The following is an 18,035-nucleotide window of genomic DNA, read 5'->3' as shown; positions in this document are numbered from 1 at the left end:
CAAGATCCTTTTGACCCACCTCCTAGAGAAATGGAAATAAAAACAAAAGTAAACAAATGGGACCTAATGAAACTTAAAAGATTTTGTACAGCAAAGGAAACCATAAACAAGAAGAAAAGACATCCCTCAGAATGGGATAAAATATTTGCAAACAAAGCAACTGACAAGGGATTAATCTCCAAAATATACAAACAGCTCATGCAGCTCAATATCAAAAAAGAAACAACCCAATCAAAAAATGGGCAGAAGACCTAAATAGACATTTCTCCAAAGAAGACATACAGATTACCAGCAAACATACAAAAAGATGCTCAAAAACACTAATTATTAGAGAAATGCAAATCAAAACTACAATGAGGTATCACCTCACACCAGTCAGAATGGCCATTATCAAAAAATCTACAAGCAAGAAATGCTGGAGAGGGTGTGAAGAAAAGGGAACCCTCTTGCACTGTTGGTGGGAATGTAAATTGATACAGCCACTATGGAGAACAGTATAGAGGTTCCTTAAAAAACTAAAAATAGAATTACCGTATGACCCAGCAATCCCACGCCTGGGCATATATCCAGGGAAAACCATAATTCAAAAACATACATGCACCCCAATGTTCACTGCAGCACTATTTACAATAGCCAGGACATGGAAACAACCTAAATGTCCATCGACAGATGAATGGATAAAGAAGATGTGGTACATATACACAACAAAATATTACTCATTTACTCTGTAAAAAGGAACAAAATTGTGCCATTTGCAGAGACGTGGATGGACCTAGAGACTGTCATGCCGACTGAAGTAAGTCCGAAAGAGAAAAACAAATATCATATAATATTGCTTATATGTGGAATCTCGAAAAATGGTACAGATGAACTTATTTGCAAAGCAAAAAGAGACACAGATGTACAGAACAAACTTATGGATACCAAGGGAGGAAAGGGGGTGGGATGAATTAGGAGATTGGGATTGACATATATACACTACTACGTATAAAATAGATAACTAATGAGAACCTACTGTATTGCACAGGGAACTCCACTCAATGCTCTGTGTGACCTAAGTGGGAAAGAAATCCAAAAGAGAGGGGATATATGTACACATATAACTGATTCACTTTGCTGTACAGCAGAAACTAAGAAAACATTGTAAAGTGACTATACTCCATTAAAAATTAGTAAAAAAAATAAATTGATGGAATCTAAAAAAAAAAATGGTCATGAAGAACCTAGGGGCAGGACAGGAAGAGAGATGCAGACATACTAGAGAATGGACTTGAGGACACAGGGAGAGGGAGGATGGGAAGGAGATGAAAGAGTCAGGAGATATGGGGATATATGTATATGTATAGCTGATTCACTTTGTTATAAGGCAGAAACTAACACAGCATTGTAAAGCAATTATACTCCAATAAAGATGTTAAAAAAAAAAAAAAAGAAACTGTCTAGTAGAAAATGGCCAGTCTTCATGTTACATACGTATGACTGGCAAAGGTTTATAATGTTCCATGAGTTTCCTCTAAGACAAAGGAAAAATGAATAATAAAATCAATGCCTATTTATTGGGCTCTCTGGAAATCATTTCAAGCCTACTTAACAAGTCAAATTGAAAAGGACATTATTACACACTGAGTTGTCTAATTAAAATTAAGAAATCATTGGCTTTTATTTTGGACTGGGAAAAATGAAAGTTTTCTTTGTGTATTAGTGAGCTTTATGTTTTCTTTACTTTTGTAGCTTTAAATTAATAATTGTAAATCAAAAAGGAATCTAATATCATTGTAAATATAATTTAAATAATATATAAGTTATCAGAAAACAAAAAAAAATCCTCCATCATTGAATCCCCAGTGTTTATGCCAACATCCCAGGTATTACACTGGCAAAATTTGATGTATATCTTTCCAAACCTTTTTCAATATATATTGAGCATGATGTCCAATATAAGTATAAGTATATCTGTTCACACACACACACACACATATATACACGCACACACACATATATATAATGTAAAAATGCAGGTTAACTTTTATGTTAAAAGTAATAATCTTTCTATTTTTGCAATCAAACTTCTCAGAATTAACCTATTTTAATGCATCTATACATCTAAGTTGTACATATAATACATATGCTTGGATTAAGAAACAATGTATTGAACATCTACGTACCAACCGCGAGCATAAGCAATTGAACATATCCACAATATTTACCTGCCTAATCTTACCACTAGAAGAAAACTTTCCTCCACTTCATTTTTTTGTTTACACAATAGTTTAACATATGTACATTGCCTTCAAATATAAATGAGATTAAACTATATGCATTTCTCTATTCTTTTCACAATAGTGTATGCAGGTTTTACTTATGCTGATTTAAATAGATTGTGCTGTTAATTTTCCACTTCTATTAAATTAGTTATAAATTTTCCATTCTTATTCTATGACATGGTACAGTTTGGGGGCAACATTTTCTTTTGGAGCAAACATGACAGATCAATCATTTTAAAAATCCTGGACTTCCCTGGTGGTGCAGTGGTTAAGAATCCACCTGCCAATGCAGGGGACACAGGTTCGAGCCCTTGTCCCGGAAGATCCTGGTCCAAGAGGATCCTGGTCCGTGAGCCACAACTACTGAGGCCCACGTGCCTGGAGTCTGTGCTCAGCAACAAGAGAAGCCACCACAAAGAGAAGCCTGCACACCGCACCGCAATGAAGTGTCGCCCCCGCTCACCGCAACTAGAGAAAGCCTGAGTTCAGCAACAAGACCCAACACAGCCAAAAATAAATAAATTAATTAATTTTTAAAAATCCTAAAATTGTAGGACTTTGGCAGGAGTCGGATGGGGGTATTTTATTACTCTTTCTATTTGTATTGGGCATTAATCAAATTACATTTTCCAGTTCTTCTTTTACTTTGCATTTTTCATTTTTTTCAAGGCATTATTTTACAAATTGCTACACTTTAAAATATTATTTTACTGTTAAAACTCTCTTTTTTATTATTATTATTTTTTTAACATCTTTATTGGAGTATAATTGCTTTACAAGGTTGTGTTAGTTTCTGCTGTATAACAAAGTGAATCAGCTATATGTATACATATATCCCCATGTCCCCTCTCTCTTGTCCAAAATTATTCCAACATTTCATCTTAATTTTTTTGTGTCTTATATTCTGCATTTTAAAATGAGTTTTATAGAACAATTTCTACCATAATCAGTGCTATGATATTATATATATATTTCAATATATGCAAAATTTTTTCACACATCTAAAACCAAAAATCAAGTGCAATTGCATGCCATAAATATATACTTTGTAAACAAAGATAGAACTTTAAATATAGAAAGAAGGTGGGAACAGAGGTAAATATATTGTGATTTTTAATGTATATTAATTATACTATGCCTCCAGTTTCCTACTAAAATCATTTAATGTCTTTCTCATAGCATTTTAACAGGGACAATATTTTTTTGGCTGGGAGAATATACACAGGTATCTAACTTCCTATTCGATGCTTAAATAATTTAGGTCTGATGCCAGTTATTATTATTGACTCACTTTTTGTATTTCTTCTTATGGCTCTCCTAAGTTAATTCCTATATTTCTTGAGTCTTTTCTTCTCCAGTCTTTTTCATTTTTGGATAATGTTTTCAGTATATGAAATGATCATAATTTTTTTTTCATGCAATCCCTTAACTATATAATTGACTGATATTTTGGCTGAGCACTCCTTTGAATATGATAATCTATGTTTAGATTTAACAAGCATTTATTGCAATTGAGATGAATGATGTGAAAGTTAAGTTAGCATATGTGTTAAAACAGACTGTTGTCAGTCTTAAAATTTCATGTTATAAATTCTGGAAAGAGTGAGATTTCTAATTCCACAAAGAAGTAGATATATTTTTCTTTATCTTCTCATTATGTACAAAAAAAAGCACCAAAACCCTGGACAGTATATCAATATATAAAGTAAACATAAGAAGATTCTAAAACATAAAGAAAGAAAGTACAAGGGGACCCAAGGAAAAAAATAGTGATGGGTTCCCTGGGTTTTCTTATTGCCTCACATCTCTCAAAGTTGGAGATGAAGAAACTGGCAACCAGGAAAGCTAACAGGCAGACCAAAAAACACCCCTTCCCTCAAAGCCTACCCCTTCTAGCAGAAGGACCAGTAAAGGGCCATCCTGGCAAATCAAAAAAGAAGAAAAAACAAAACAACAACTTTTAGACATAACACTCTACTCCACCCAAACACAGCAGAAACAAATGTGTCTCTAATTCACAACAAAAAATGGCTGAGTAAGGAGCCTAAACATTGATACTGGTCAGGCTGTAGAAAGGTACCTCACCATCCTTGCTGGAGGGGTGCCAGAAAAGGCCAAGTAGATTGCTGGGATTTTATCCCCACTGGGTGGAAAATATTACTAAACACTTAAAGAAGAATCAATATTAATTCTACACAATCTCTTCCAGAAGAGAAGGGAAAGCTTCCCAATTCATTTAATGAGGCTAGCATTACCCTGATACCAAAACCAGATAAAGACAGTACAAAAAACAAACCAAATAAAACCTGTAGACCATTAACCTCCATGGAGGGAGTCACAAAAATTCTTAACACATTATTAACAAATAGAATTAGCAAGATATAAAAAGAAGTATGTATCATGAACAAGTGGGGTTTTTCCTGGAATAAATCAATCTATGTAGTCCAGAATCTCAATAGCATAAAGAAGAAGAATCATATGATTACATCAATTGGTAAAAAACACTGGACACAATTCAACACCAATTAATCATAAAACTGTCAGGAAAGTAGGAAGAGAGGAGGACTTTCTAAACTTGATAAAGAGCATCTACCATCAATCTATAGCCAACATCTCACTTATTGATGACAGACTGAAGACTTTCTCTGTGAGTCTGGGAACAAGGCAAGGAATTAGGATGCTCACTAACTCTTATTCAATATATTACTGGAATTTCTAGCCGGTGCAATAAGGAAAGCAAGAAATAAAAGGCATAAGCACAGGGAACTATATTCAATATCTTTTCACAAACTATAATGAAAAAGAATCTGAAAAATAATATATATATATATGTGTGTGTGTGTATGTGTGTATATATATATATATATATATGTATATATATATATATAAAACTGAGTCACTTTGCTCGACACCTGAAACTAACACAACATTGTAAATCAACCATACTTCAATACAAAAATATATAAAAGGCATACAAATCAGAAATAAAGAAATAAAACTGTCCCAATTTATAGGTGACATTATTGTTGATATAGTAAATCCCAAATAATTTCCAAAAAAAGAAAAATTTCTGGAATTACTAATTGAGTTCAGAAAGGTTGTGGGATACAAACTACACATACAAAAATAAATTTTACTTCTATATAGTAGAAATAAACTTAAGAACAAAATCTTTTAAATACAATACCATTTACAATAAGAAAAATTTGAACACTCTGGTGCAAATCTAACAAAACATGTACATAACTTCTGTGCTGAAAAATATAAAATACTGATGAAAATTATCAAAAAAATCTACATAAATGGAAAGATATATTACCCTAGTTGATACATAGGTTTAATATTGTTTCCATTAAAATTCCAGCAAGATTTTTTATAGATATAAATAAAATCATTCTAAAATTTCTGTCAATGGGAAAAGGAACTAGAATACCTAAAATAATTTTGAGAAAAAAAAAAAGTGGAAGCAATCAGTCTACCTATTTTCAAGACAAGTATAACTTTTTATGTAGTTTATTATATACAAAGAACAAGTAGTTTGGTATTGATGAGGTATATAAACATAGATCTATACAGCAGAACAGAAAACCAATAAATAGATTCATATAAATATACCCAACTGATTTTTGATACAGGTGCAAAAGCAATTCAAAGGAGGAAGGATAGCCTTTCAACAAGTGATGTTGGATCAATTGGACACTTATTAACTCAAAATGGACTATGTACTAAATGCAAAATGTAAAACTATAAGGATTTTAGAAAAAATAATAGAAAACTCTTCAGGATTTTAAGGCTACACAGAGAGTTCTTAGAGTTGGCACCACAGTATAATGCATAACAGGAAAAATTGAACAAATAGACATCATCAAAATTAAAAATTTTTGCTCTGTGAAAGACCCTGTTAAAAGGATAAAAAGACAAATTACAGACTGGGGTAAAATATTTGCTGCATATCTTAAAAAGCAAATTAGAATAGATATTATATAAACAATTCCCAAAACTCTACTATAAAAATTAAAAATCCAACTAGGTAATGAATAAAAGACAAAAAGAGACATTTCAACAAAGAGAATATACAGATAACAAATGAGTACATGAAAAGATGTTCAACTTCACTAGTCATTAGGGAAATACAGATTAGAACCACATCAACAATACCAAATCCTGGCAAGGGTGCAGAACAACTGGACCACTTATGCACTTCTGGTGGGAATGTAAAATGGTACAGTAACTCTGTAAAACAGTTCAGCAGTTTCTTTAAACTAAACTAACATGCAACTAATCATATGACTCAGCACTTGTACCACTGGGCATTTATCCCAAAGAAATGAAAATTTATGTTAACATAAAAACCTATATGTGAATGTACATAGCAGCTTTATTTATTAAAGTTCCCAACTAGAAATAACCCAGATACCTTTAATAGATGAATGGGTAAACAAACTGTGGTACATCCATACAATAGAATACTACCCAGCAATAAAAAAATGAAAGGATTATTGATACACACCACAACGTAGATCAATCTGCAGAGAATTATGCTGGGTGAATAAGGCTAATTCTTAAAAGTTATATATTGCATGTTTCCATTTATATAATATTCTTGAAATGTCAAGATTACTGAAATGAAGAACAAACGAATGGTTGCCAGAGATAAAGGAGGAGGTAGTTATGGGAGATGAGTAGATATGGCTATGAAAGGACAAAAATGAGGGATACTTGTAATGATGGAATTGTTCTGTATTTTGACCATAATAGTACCCTGGTTGTGATATTTTACTATAGTTTTGCAGAATGTTAATGATAAAGGGTATATGGAACCTCCCTTTATTAATTTTTACACCTGCATGTGAAGGTACAGTTATCTCAAATTTTGTTTTTAAAAATTTTAAGTTTTAAAAATGCACTTATACTATTTTTCTTGGTGAAGAATAAACTATTTTCAAGCCTCAAGTTAAATATCAGTCTTTCTTTGCCAAGCTCTCTCTCTGATTAGCCATCAGTAATACTGACAATGTTTCCTTTCTGACTTATGGCTAACTTCTTATGGTTGACCATGCCCAGACCTGCTTTAAGTCTAATGACACAAGAAGAAATGGAATCCCAGAGTATATACGTAAAGTGAGGTAAAGATTTTATTAAGTAGTATTTAGATAGACCTTGAGTATTGACATGGCAACCTCCTCAGCCAGTGGAACAAAAAGCATAAGAATACACTGTTATTGCCTCTTCTCTGCTTTTAAGTATCTCTTTTCACACATTGGCTCTTACCACTTAACACAAGGTTTGCCTGCAGAAGCAAATGGCAAGGAACTGAAAGGAGGGCCATGCTAATCACTTGTACTTACTGAAAACCGTTTGTACTTCTCTAGTTTGCAGATTTGATCACATAACAAGTAGAAACCGCCTAGTTAGATTCAGCAGTGTTGGTGCATTTTAAAATACACCATGCCCTTTCTGTCTAACCAACCTTACTTATTCATTCTTCTGTCACAACACCAACATACTCCTATTGCTTTGTTGCTTTTAGTTTTGAAATGTTGATTTACACTTCTTGTTATACTATAGTGTCAATTCCTTAAGAACAGAGACTCTGTACTATATTGTGTACATATATGTATATTCATGTATATATTGAAAAAAAGTTTCTCCCAGTTTATTGTTGGTGTTTATGCACTGCAAATTAACTTTTGGGTTGTGTATTTTTTAAACTTTTGTGTAATCAACTTTATCACAATGTTCATCTGCATAGTTAGAACACTCTTCCCTGCATCTGAATTATAGAGGAATGCATCTATGTTGTCTTCTAATATTGTATGGTTTCACTTTTTTGATTAATCAAGCTGATTTTTAAATCATAAGGTAATAAGAGAAGGAGGCGATTAGATAACAGTTGGGTAAACATAGTGTGAATATGCATCTTCTAACTTCAGTGAGTATTACAGGTCAAATGTCTACACATATGAGTAAAAGTAATATCCTTTTTCCACTGTTTTTCCCAGACTACAGTATTTTTAAACATCTTAACCAAGAATATAATTTACTTCTCCTTCTGAGCATTCCCATAATTTTAGAAATGGCAGTACAAAGTTTCAAAACATAGGATGAGAAGTGGCTCAAGAATATTATCAAGATTTTTAATGAGTTTCAGTTGAAGATAGTCCATTATATCAATTTGTATATATACCCTCCTCAAGATACTAATAAAGTCATAGAAAAGAAATTGATAAAGGTATTAACCCACTACAATGAACAAGAGTAGAAAATATCATTAGTTTAACAAGGGAAATCAGATGGCTCAATAATGATTGGTGTGGTACTTTAAAGAAGTTAAGCCAAATTTATGCATACCAGAGTCACAGGCATGGAGCAAGCCTAATTCTCATATAAAAACTGTAGACATGGAGTCTGAAAATCAAGTAAAATGGAGAACAACAATAGGAAGTAGAGCTTATAACAAGGGATTAGTTGAAACTTTTCATATACATTATTAGTTCATTCACCTTCCTGATTAGAATGACCTGCTGCCAGTATTGTATTTTCCACAGGCCAAAAAAGAAGTGTTCTTTTTTGTAAATTAGATCAGTAATCTGGAGAAGTAACAGAACAGTTGGGGTGGGAAGTGAGACCAAAGCAGAAAATCTTAAACTCCTGGACAACAGGAGCTCCAAATAAAAAGTACATCCCGACACTCATTTACTCTGTGGAAGGAACAGGCATTTGGAGAAGACCAATTCCAAACTGGGGAAAGGAGAGGAAGATTTTACTACACATAAGAATGTCTGGCATCTGCCCCCCTACATGCCAAAACCAAATGTTCTCAATTAAAAAGAGCAAAAATATTGCTATCTATCTCATAGGGAAGTTTTATGGATTAAATTAGATAAAATATTGAAGAAAATATACTTACATGTAAAGGAACATTATAAGGACTGAATGAATGTTCACTGTTTTTATTTACAGTGCCCTCTAATAATTGTGACAACCAAAAATGACCCCAAACGTTTTTGAACCTTTACTGAGGGCCACCTAACCATACTCAAAAGCAGAACCTTTCAGTCAAAAAGTCTAACCATTTAACTTAAGGTTTACAGCAGAATTTCTATTGCCTCATCATTGAATATTTTTAGGCAATCAAGAATCTCCAGATACTTGAGGAACGCACACAATGTGAAAGAGTAAGATCAAAATAACAGAAAAAATGATCACAGGGGAAAACTGAAACTAAAATAATAATGATAATAATAAAAAGCAAGACAAAAAACAAAGAAGGAAATTTCAGGCAATACAATAAAATTAGGGTTGATCATGTTAATTAAAGATGCATATAGTAAATTTTAGAAAATTGGTAAAAATTAAAAATTGAAATTATTATATAGACATTCAATATAGGAGAACTGCATAATAAAAGTGAACAATTAATGTAAAAGGCAAGAAATAGGGAAAAAGAACAAAAATGAGAATAAATAGTATGGTAGTGTTAAAATTAAACATTGTTAATGAAATTGAAAGCAAATGACTAAACAGTATAATTGAAATTTAAAGATTCTCAGAAAAGACAGAACCAAACTAAATGTTGTCTACAAGAAACCCTTATATACAGAGTGGTTAAAAGTAAAAGGATGTAAAATGATATGCCATACAGACCTAATTATGAGAAAACTGAATTAATTCTACTAATACGAGACAAGAAAGACTCCAGGAGCAGGAATAGCATCAGTAGTAGTTAACTCTCAAAAGAAATATTTAAAAATGTACCATGAAGTAGGGCATGGAAATTTGATTGGAAAATGGTAAGGCAGGGTTTTATTTATTTATTATGAGCCTTTCTTACTCTTTTATTCTTTCTGATTATGCACATATATTGATATTACATTAATAAAAATAAATGGACAAATGTATATGTTAGAGTTTATGAGATGAGATTTCCAGAATAAGTATATTCAGAGATTCAAACACAAACCACTGAAGAAATGGTTGAAAAATTTATACTTAAAGTTAGCGCTAGTCATGAGGGAATTTTAAAAATTTGCATTAGCCTCGTGTAATATCTGTTTTTTAAACATACATATATTGTATTAATAATTAAAAATGTGTAGAGTTATTTTCTTTCTGGTAGAAATATGCTAGAAAACTACTGGAAGGCACAATATCCATTATCTTCCAAAGTGATATATGGATTAACCATACTGTCAAGAAAAACTCCCCAAATGTGGGTTTATATTGTAAATAAATTGTTAAGGTTTTCCAGTTTATTTGAAATATTGTTCAAATTGGTTTGTCTGCAATTAAATACATACTTTACAGATTTTTTGAAATGAAATAATCTTTAGAATACGATCCATAACTTAGAGAGCATAGTGCCTTGTTCAATACCTTTCAACAAAGGTTTGCTGGATTAATAAGTGACTGGAAATATAGTAAGTCAATTATATTACTACATGCATTCAAAGGTAAATTTTGTGTACTTCCACAAATTTTGTTTCTTTTATATTAGTTATTATAACTATTGAAGAATGAACAAAATAGATATGAAGGGATATTTCTTGATTTCCTTTTTTAATTTTTAGATTTACAGATAAATTGAATACCTGCAATCTCTTCTATAAGAAAATATCTCTGGTGGGTCTTCTATTCAACCCTCCTGTGAGTTTTTAATAAACCAGATAGAGTCCATTTATTCATTCCAGGAACAATTGGGTAAATAAACACTCAAAATTTTTGTTGATTATTATTTGCTGTAGAAAACAAATGGTGAAACAGAGTCCGCCCAAAAGACAATAATCAAGCAAACAAATGTTATCGTGAAATTTATAGAAAAATTTTTATTATGCTATTGGTAATATATTGAATCAGAGAAATAATAGGAACTTTTGCTAATCATCTGTTAGTTGGCTTTATTTTTATATAAATTGTGAGGTAAATTATTAGAAGTGTCTGCTTGTGTATTTTCTTTTAGAAACATCTGGAGAGAATTCTTTTTTTAATACTCAGAGATATTTTCCAGAATATTTCTCAACTTGATAGACAATTTTATATCTAATTTCCAATATATTTCTTCCCTGTGTTAATTAAAATTAATAGTTAATTTTCTCATTTTTAATGAGTTTGCATAATACCTTATAATTATAATTCTTATGTTAAACTCCAAAATAATAGAAAAATCCTACTGCTTTTATGTTTATTTTCTGAGTGATTCTAATTCACATTTCTGGTGTCTTCTTTTTAACTATTTTTTGCTCCATCTTTAGTAATCTACATTTTTATATGATTAAAATTGGAAAACTAATTAAGGTTGACTTCATAGGCACTTTCTCTCTAAAACCAACTTAAAAACTATGTTGTTTTACTAGAATATGTTAAAAACTGTGGCCTACTTTGAACTTGTTCCTAGCTCCTGCCTGGGAAAAACCTATCCTTTGGCAGCTGACACTGCACCAGGGTGTAGTGAGGGGACTATAATGAAATTGTCACATACAGTGAACAGACTGGAAATGGAGCAGGTACCCAACCTCTTCCAACCCATATGAGCTATTATTTAGATTGATAATATTCCCAAGGTTGTTACACATTTAACACCAACATACAATCAAAGTAGAGAATAACAGTAGTATTCCTAAGGCCAGTATCTCAAAGATTAGTTCACTTGAGAAGTTGACACTTGAGGGATTCCTTCCTATATCTGAGTCTTTACCACTGCAAATATGTTCAGAGAATTGATGAGGCTAGCCTTTGCTTTGAGCCTGTTATGGTGTTTTTATCATTTAAAGTGTTCCAGTAAAAGAGCACCACAGTACCCCTGGGAAATAGCTAACATCCTCCACTGCCAAGAATAAGCAATGTGGAGGTATTTAGGGTTTTTTCTTTTTAAAAAATCTATAATTACCAAATTGCAAAGGAGAAAATCCCTCTAAAAAACTTAACAACTTTCTTTAACATTTTGTCCAGGTTTGGAGCCAAATAATTTGAATTGTATTATAGAAAGACTTATACAAATAAGCATTCCAATACATTCATGCATAGGTAGTAATGGTAATTGGTTGGTTCCAGGTGATTTCATTTTTTTTTCCATTAATTGACACAAGAAGCAAATCTACCTAAATAAACATGGTGGTGGGCTTGCTGAGCACCAGCCAAGTTAAAATCTTTTAGTATTCGTCGAAAAACTCTTATGATAACAAAATTGAAAAATAAATCTTATAATTTGAATGGATTAACCATTGAGTAGTTGCATAAGAAATTGATTAAAACAGTCACTGAAAATATCTGGAATTGGATGTGTCTGTTGAACACGGCAGGCTTTTCTCAACTTCCCTGCATATTCTGTTCATTTCCCTAAACCCTGTTACGCAAAATATTAGACAGAACTGAGAAATGAAAAAGTCATCAAGAAGACTCAAAAACTGATATCTACTTCCATTCCTTCTTATTTCATATATGAATGCATATGTTCATACATTTCCTGCTGTTTTATTTCCTTTCTTCCTTGGAAGTGTGACACTCAAAGTCACACAAGTGACAGTCTCTTCAAAATCTCCTTCTCCAGCTCCTTCAGGAGCTGTCCATTTACACTGTTCACATTGTCCATTCACACTGATAGAAAGATCTTTCTGGACCCACAGCAGCAAAATCTCTGTACTCATCCTTAATGATGACTGTGATTCCTTTAATGAGGGCATACTATTATTTAAAGATATAATAAAGTTTAAAAATAAAAGATATCTTTTCTCTCTCTACTGTCAGCTCCTCTCTTGGTTCAAGCTATTATCATCTTTTTCCCTTTGAATGCTGCAGCCAGATTTCTTAAGTGGCTCCAAATGCTGCATCATAATTATTTCACCCATTCTTCCTATCTATTTGCTCAATATCATCTTTCTAAAACAATATGTGGTATACGTTTCCTTCCTGTTTAAAGTATTGTCTTGTTTTCCAACTGCCTTTATAGCAAAGCCCAAACTCCTTAGTTTACTATAGAAGACCTTTCAAAGATTAGTTCTCACTTACCTGTTCATATTCACTATATAGTCCTTCTCTTTCAAAATATACATTGATGTCATGTGGCAGCCTGGATGGAAGGGGAGTCTGGGGGAGAATGGATACATGTTTATGTATGGCTGAGTTGCTTTGCTGTACACCTAGAACTATCACAACATTGTTAATTGGCTATACTCCAATATAAAATGAAAAGTTAAAAAGATGTACATTGATAATAACCACACCCAGAAACACAATGATTTCTAGGCCATCCAATCTACATCACAGTTCTGTCCTCTTGGACAAGCTGTTTATTTTGTTGGAGTATCTTTTTCCTTTCATTTTTGTCTGGTTAATTATTGTACATTCTTTTAACATCTGTTCAAATAGTAGCTCCTTTGTGAAGCAATGTTGCTTTCTTTAGATAACTGATGATTTCTGTGATCTCACAGGCAGTCTATATGTGATTCCTCTTACATACTCATCCAGAGGCATTACAATTATCTTTAAGCCTTATTTTTTTTCTGTGAAACTTTATAAAGTCCTCAAGAGCATGAACCATGCCTTATTCTTCTTTGTATATTTAGTGCCTAATATAGCTTATAGTATATGGTAGATTCTCAGCATGGTGTACGGTAGATTTTTTCTTCATGTATATGCAGACTGGCACAACCTTAAAGCATTTTGAAACAGATGATATCAGATCTTTTATGATGAGGGAAATATGAAGCCATTGGATACTCAACAGTAGCAGTGTAGACTTAGAAAGAGGAAGAGTGGGAACAGTAGCATATTAAGGGCACCCAAATTAGCATTTTTCTTCCCGGTTGAGAACTTGCTCAAGCGTAGTGACATTCACAAGAGAATAGTAAATTACTTGAAGAATATGTTGACAGAGAGTGAGGTCAAAAATATAAAAACCCTCACTCTTTTGTGTATGGCATTTTAAACCAAGGGGGATACTAAAGTATTCTAAGCATGATTGAGTTAAATATGGAAGAATTGATGTCAATCACTGAGGACACAATATTTTACTCTGGTGTGTGTGTGTGTGTGTGTGTGTGTGTGTGTGTGTGTGTGTGTGTGTGTGTGTTGGGGTATTTCTGGTGTTAGACAGTTTAAGTGAGAAAACAACACATAAAGTAACTAAATGGTTAAAGGAAACATTTCTAGAAATATTCCAGCAGTTCTTCTGAGCTCAGAATAAAATAACAGCAACTGAAATGTTATACAAAATTATAACATTTGTGATAGCCTCAGAAGTAAGAACATAAAGATCTGTCTAATATATATTTAAATGCTTTCAGATACTTATATCCTTGATTCAGCATTTCTGTTGCTAAGCATTTATTCTGATGGACTAATTAAAATGGGAAAGAAGTTTTATATAAAGTAATATATTTGAAGCATTATTTATAAAACTGTTCAGATAGAACACAGTAAATCTAATATTATAAGGTTGATTAAATAAAATATATAGGACTTATTACAATTGGTTATTTTATAGCCATTTAGAATTCACATTATACAAGAATATTTGATAAAATTGAAAATGTATATATTTTTACAGGAAATCGATTCTAAATGGGAGACTGAAACAACATGGTCAACTAAACACTGGTCTCCTTGCTCAAATCTCATGAAATGTGGAAGTACATTTTTTGTAACTCTTAAGTCAGTAACAGGTTTGAGAAATACCATAATGTACATCAGTTGTCCAGAGACTTAGGAAAATCCCTTGGGAAAGACAGAAAACAGATAATAAAACATGTCAATGGATAAGCAACTGAAGAAAACCACACACAAATATGCACATAGGAGAATGCCATTACAGAAGACTATAATAGAATTAGAGGTAGACAAGACTGGTGTTGAGTCAGGGATAGTTCAGAGTCAAGAGTTAGGAAAAGAAAAAGTGGGAGTGATTTTTTGGGAAAAAAATTATGTATGTTCTACAGTAGCTTTAGCAGAAGGAGCACCATTCCACCTCATATAGAGAGAATGCCATGAACAATGAACGACAAACAACAGTAGCTTTTGTTCACAAGCTACAACAGTCAGTATGGACTCTGGAGATTGAATGTGTCCAGACAGTATACTGGTGAGTTACTTCAGGGGCTAGAAGGTACTAGGAAGAACTTAATAAAAATAGAAGTATAAAAGCTGTAAATTGCAGTAAACCACTGAACTAGAACTAAATTCATTGAAATAAACAATAACATCAATAAAATTCTGGAAGGTATAATAGTGAGAAGCCAAAAAATTCACTGTGAAACGAGCACAAAACATATATTATTTACAGGTATAGAACTAGAGACATAGAAGAGATTAAACATTTAAAAATTAATATGCTCACTTATTCAGATAGCTTTGCAATCATGTTGAAATGGGTGTTTCTTCATGCTTCATGTTTCAGTTCCTTATTTTCAGTGCTTGTGTTATGGACTGAATGTTTGTGTTCCCCAAAATTCATATGTTGATTTGAATGTGATGGTGTTAGGAGGTGAGGCCTTTGCCAGGTGTTTAGGTCATGAGAGTGGAGCCCTAATGAATGGGATTTGTACCTTTAGAAAAGAAACCTTAGAAATCTCTCTCACCCCTTCCACCATGTCAGAATATTTTCACAGTGAAATATACATCTATGAACCAGAAAGCAGATCCTCACCAGACACAGCATCTGTTGTACTTCTACTTTTATAGATATTTTATTTAATTCTATGGGTTTTTAAAAATTTAATTTTAATTCAATTAAATGAAAAATTTAATGCCTGTGACATTTCAGGCATGGTTCTTGACTACTCCTCACTGAAACGCTGTAATTTCATTGGAAAAAAGAAAAATGATAGACAAACATGTAAAATCCATTTATGCAATAGAAACACATTATCTGATGAGTAAATATTATAGGAAGTTGATGTGTTTAAGTTTCAAAAGGCATTTATAATTTTGCCACGTAATATTTTCTGTAATAAATGGACCAAATTGAAAAATCACACAATTACTTCATTAGATGCAGATAAAGTATGTTTTAAGTTCAAAATACATTGATGATAGTTATTTTTAATAGGAACTCAAGGAACTGTCTTCCATCTGATAAAGCCTATTCTACCAAAACCGAAGAATTCACAACATATCTAACTGAGCATCTTGGATGCAATCTCTTTAAGATCAATCTCTTTGCACATGAGAATGTGAATTGTTTTAATGGAGAAGTGAAGAGTCTATCTATTTACCCTATATGATGCTGAGACTTCAAGAGCTGCATTCTCAGTACAAGGAGAAGATAGAAATAAATGTTCTCCTATCTTCACTGAGAGCATAGTCAAGAAATTGCCTACCTGCATTTTATTCTGGGGAAGAGAAGAAGAAATATTGCAAGAACTTCATAATCAGGTATTGTTTCTCATACATGTTTGACTTCTAAATTGAAAGCTAAAGGTTTGAAGCAGTATCAGATTGTTAGTGAATTTGGGCACCTAGCAGAAGTCAATACAAATGTTCTCTGAAGGAACCCAATTTGACCTGGGCCTCAACTTTCACAGAGGACATGCCAAGTATGAGCTGAGTCAACTATCAAATTAAACAAAGATAGTATAAGGAAGAGTTAACAAAAATAAATTACACTAAAATTAAGAAGTTGAAAAAAAAAAGAATGAACTCAAAGAAAGTACAAGAGAGGAAATAAGAAAAAAATGAGTGCAATTAATGAAGTAGAAAACAAATATAAAATAAAGAAACTGTTAACAGAGTCCTTGAAAAAACTATAAAGTTGATAAAGCTGTGAAAATTTTATACATCAAAAATAAGACAAAACACAAAAACAACGTTAGAAATGAGTATGGGAACAAAACTGAGTTGCCGCAAAAATTTAAAATACAAGAGGACGTTAAAAATATTTTATGCCAAAAAGTTTTAACTCATTATGTTACATTGAAATATAGAAAAGTAATTAAGTGATCATGATATTTTGGTTCAAAATAATGTATTTGTGAAAACAAAAACAAATTCTTTATTATAAAAAGGCATTATTACATGTAACAAAATTAATGATAGTTATTTGAAATCATCTAATCCATTCTATGTTCAAATTTCGCCCTTTTCCTCTAAACTGTTCTTTTTTTTTAAAAAAACATCTTTATTGGAGTATAATTGCTTTACAATGGTGTGTTAGTTTCTGCTTTATAACAAAGTGAATCAGCTATACATATACATATATCCCCATATCTCTTCCCTCTTGCATCTCCCTCCCTCCCACCCTCCCTATCCCACCCCTCTAGGTGGTCACAAAGCACCGAGCTGATCTCCCTGTGCTATGCAGCTGCTTCCCACTAGCTATCTATTTTACATTTGGTAGTATATATAAGTCCATGCCACCCTCTCACTTCATCTCAGCTTACTCTTTCCCCTGCCCATGTCTTCAAGTCCATTCTCTACATCTGCATCTTTATTTCTGTCCTCCCCCTAGGTTCTTCAGAATATTTTTTTTTAGATTCCATATATATGTGTTAGCATACAGTATTTGTTTTTCTCTTTCTGACTTACTTCACTCTGTATGACAGACTCTATGTCCATCCACCTCACTACAAATAACTCAATTTCATTTCTTTTTATGGCTGAGTAATATTCCACTGTATATATGTGCCACATCTTCTTTATCCATTCATCTGTTGAGGGACACTTAGGTTGCTTTCATGTCCTGGCTATTGTAAATAGAGGTGCAATGAACATTGTGGTACATGACTCTTTTTTTTTTTTAAACATCTTTATTGGAGTATAATTGCTTTACAATGGTGTGTT

Source organism: Physeter macrocephalus, chromosome 10, assembly GCF_002837175.3.
Source record: "Physeter macrocephalus isolate SW-GA chromosome 10, ASM283717v5, whole genome shotgun sequence".
Taxonomy (NCBI): domain Eukaryota; kingdom Metazoa; phylum Chordata; class Mammalia; order Artiodactyla; family Physeteridae; genus Physeter; species Physeter macrocephalus.
The sequence above is the reverse complement of the archived record's forward strand: the minus strand, read 5'-3'. Positions refer to the sequence as shown.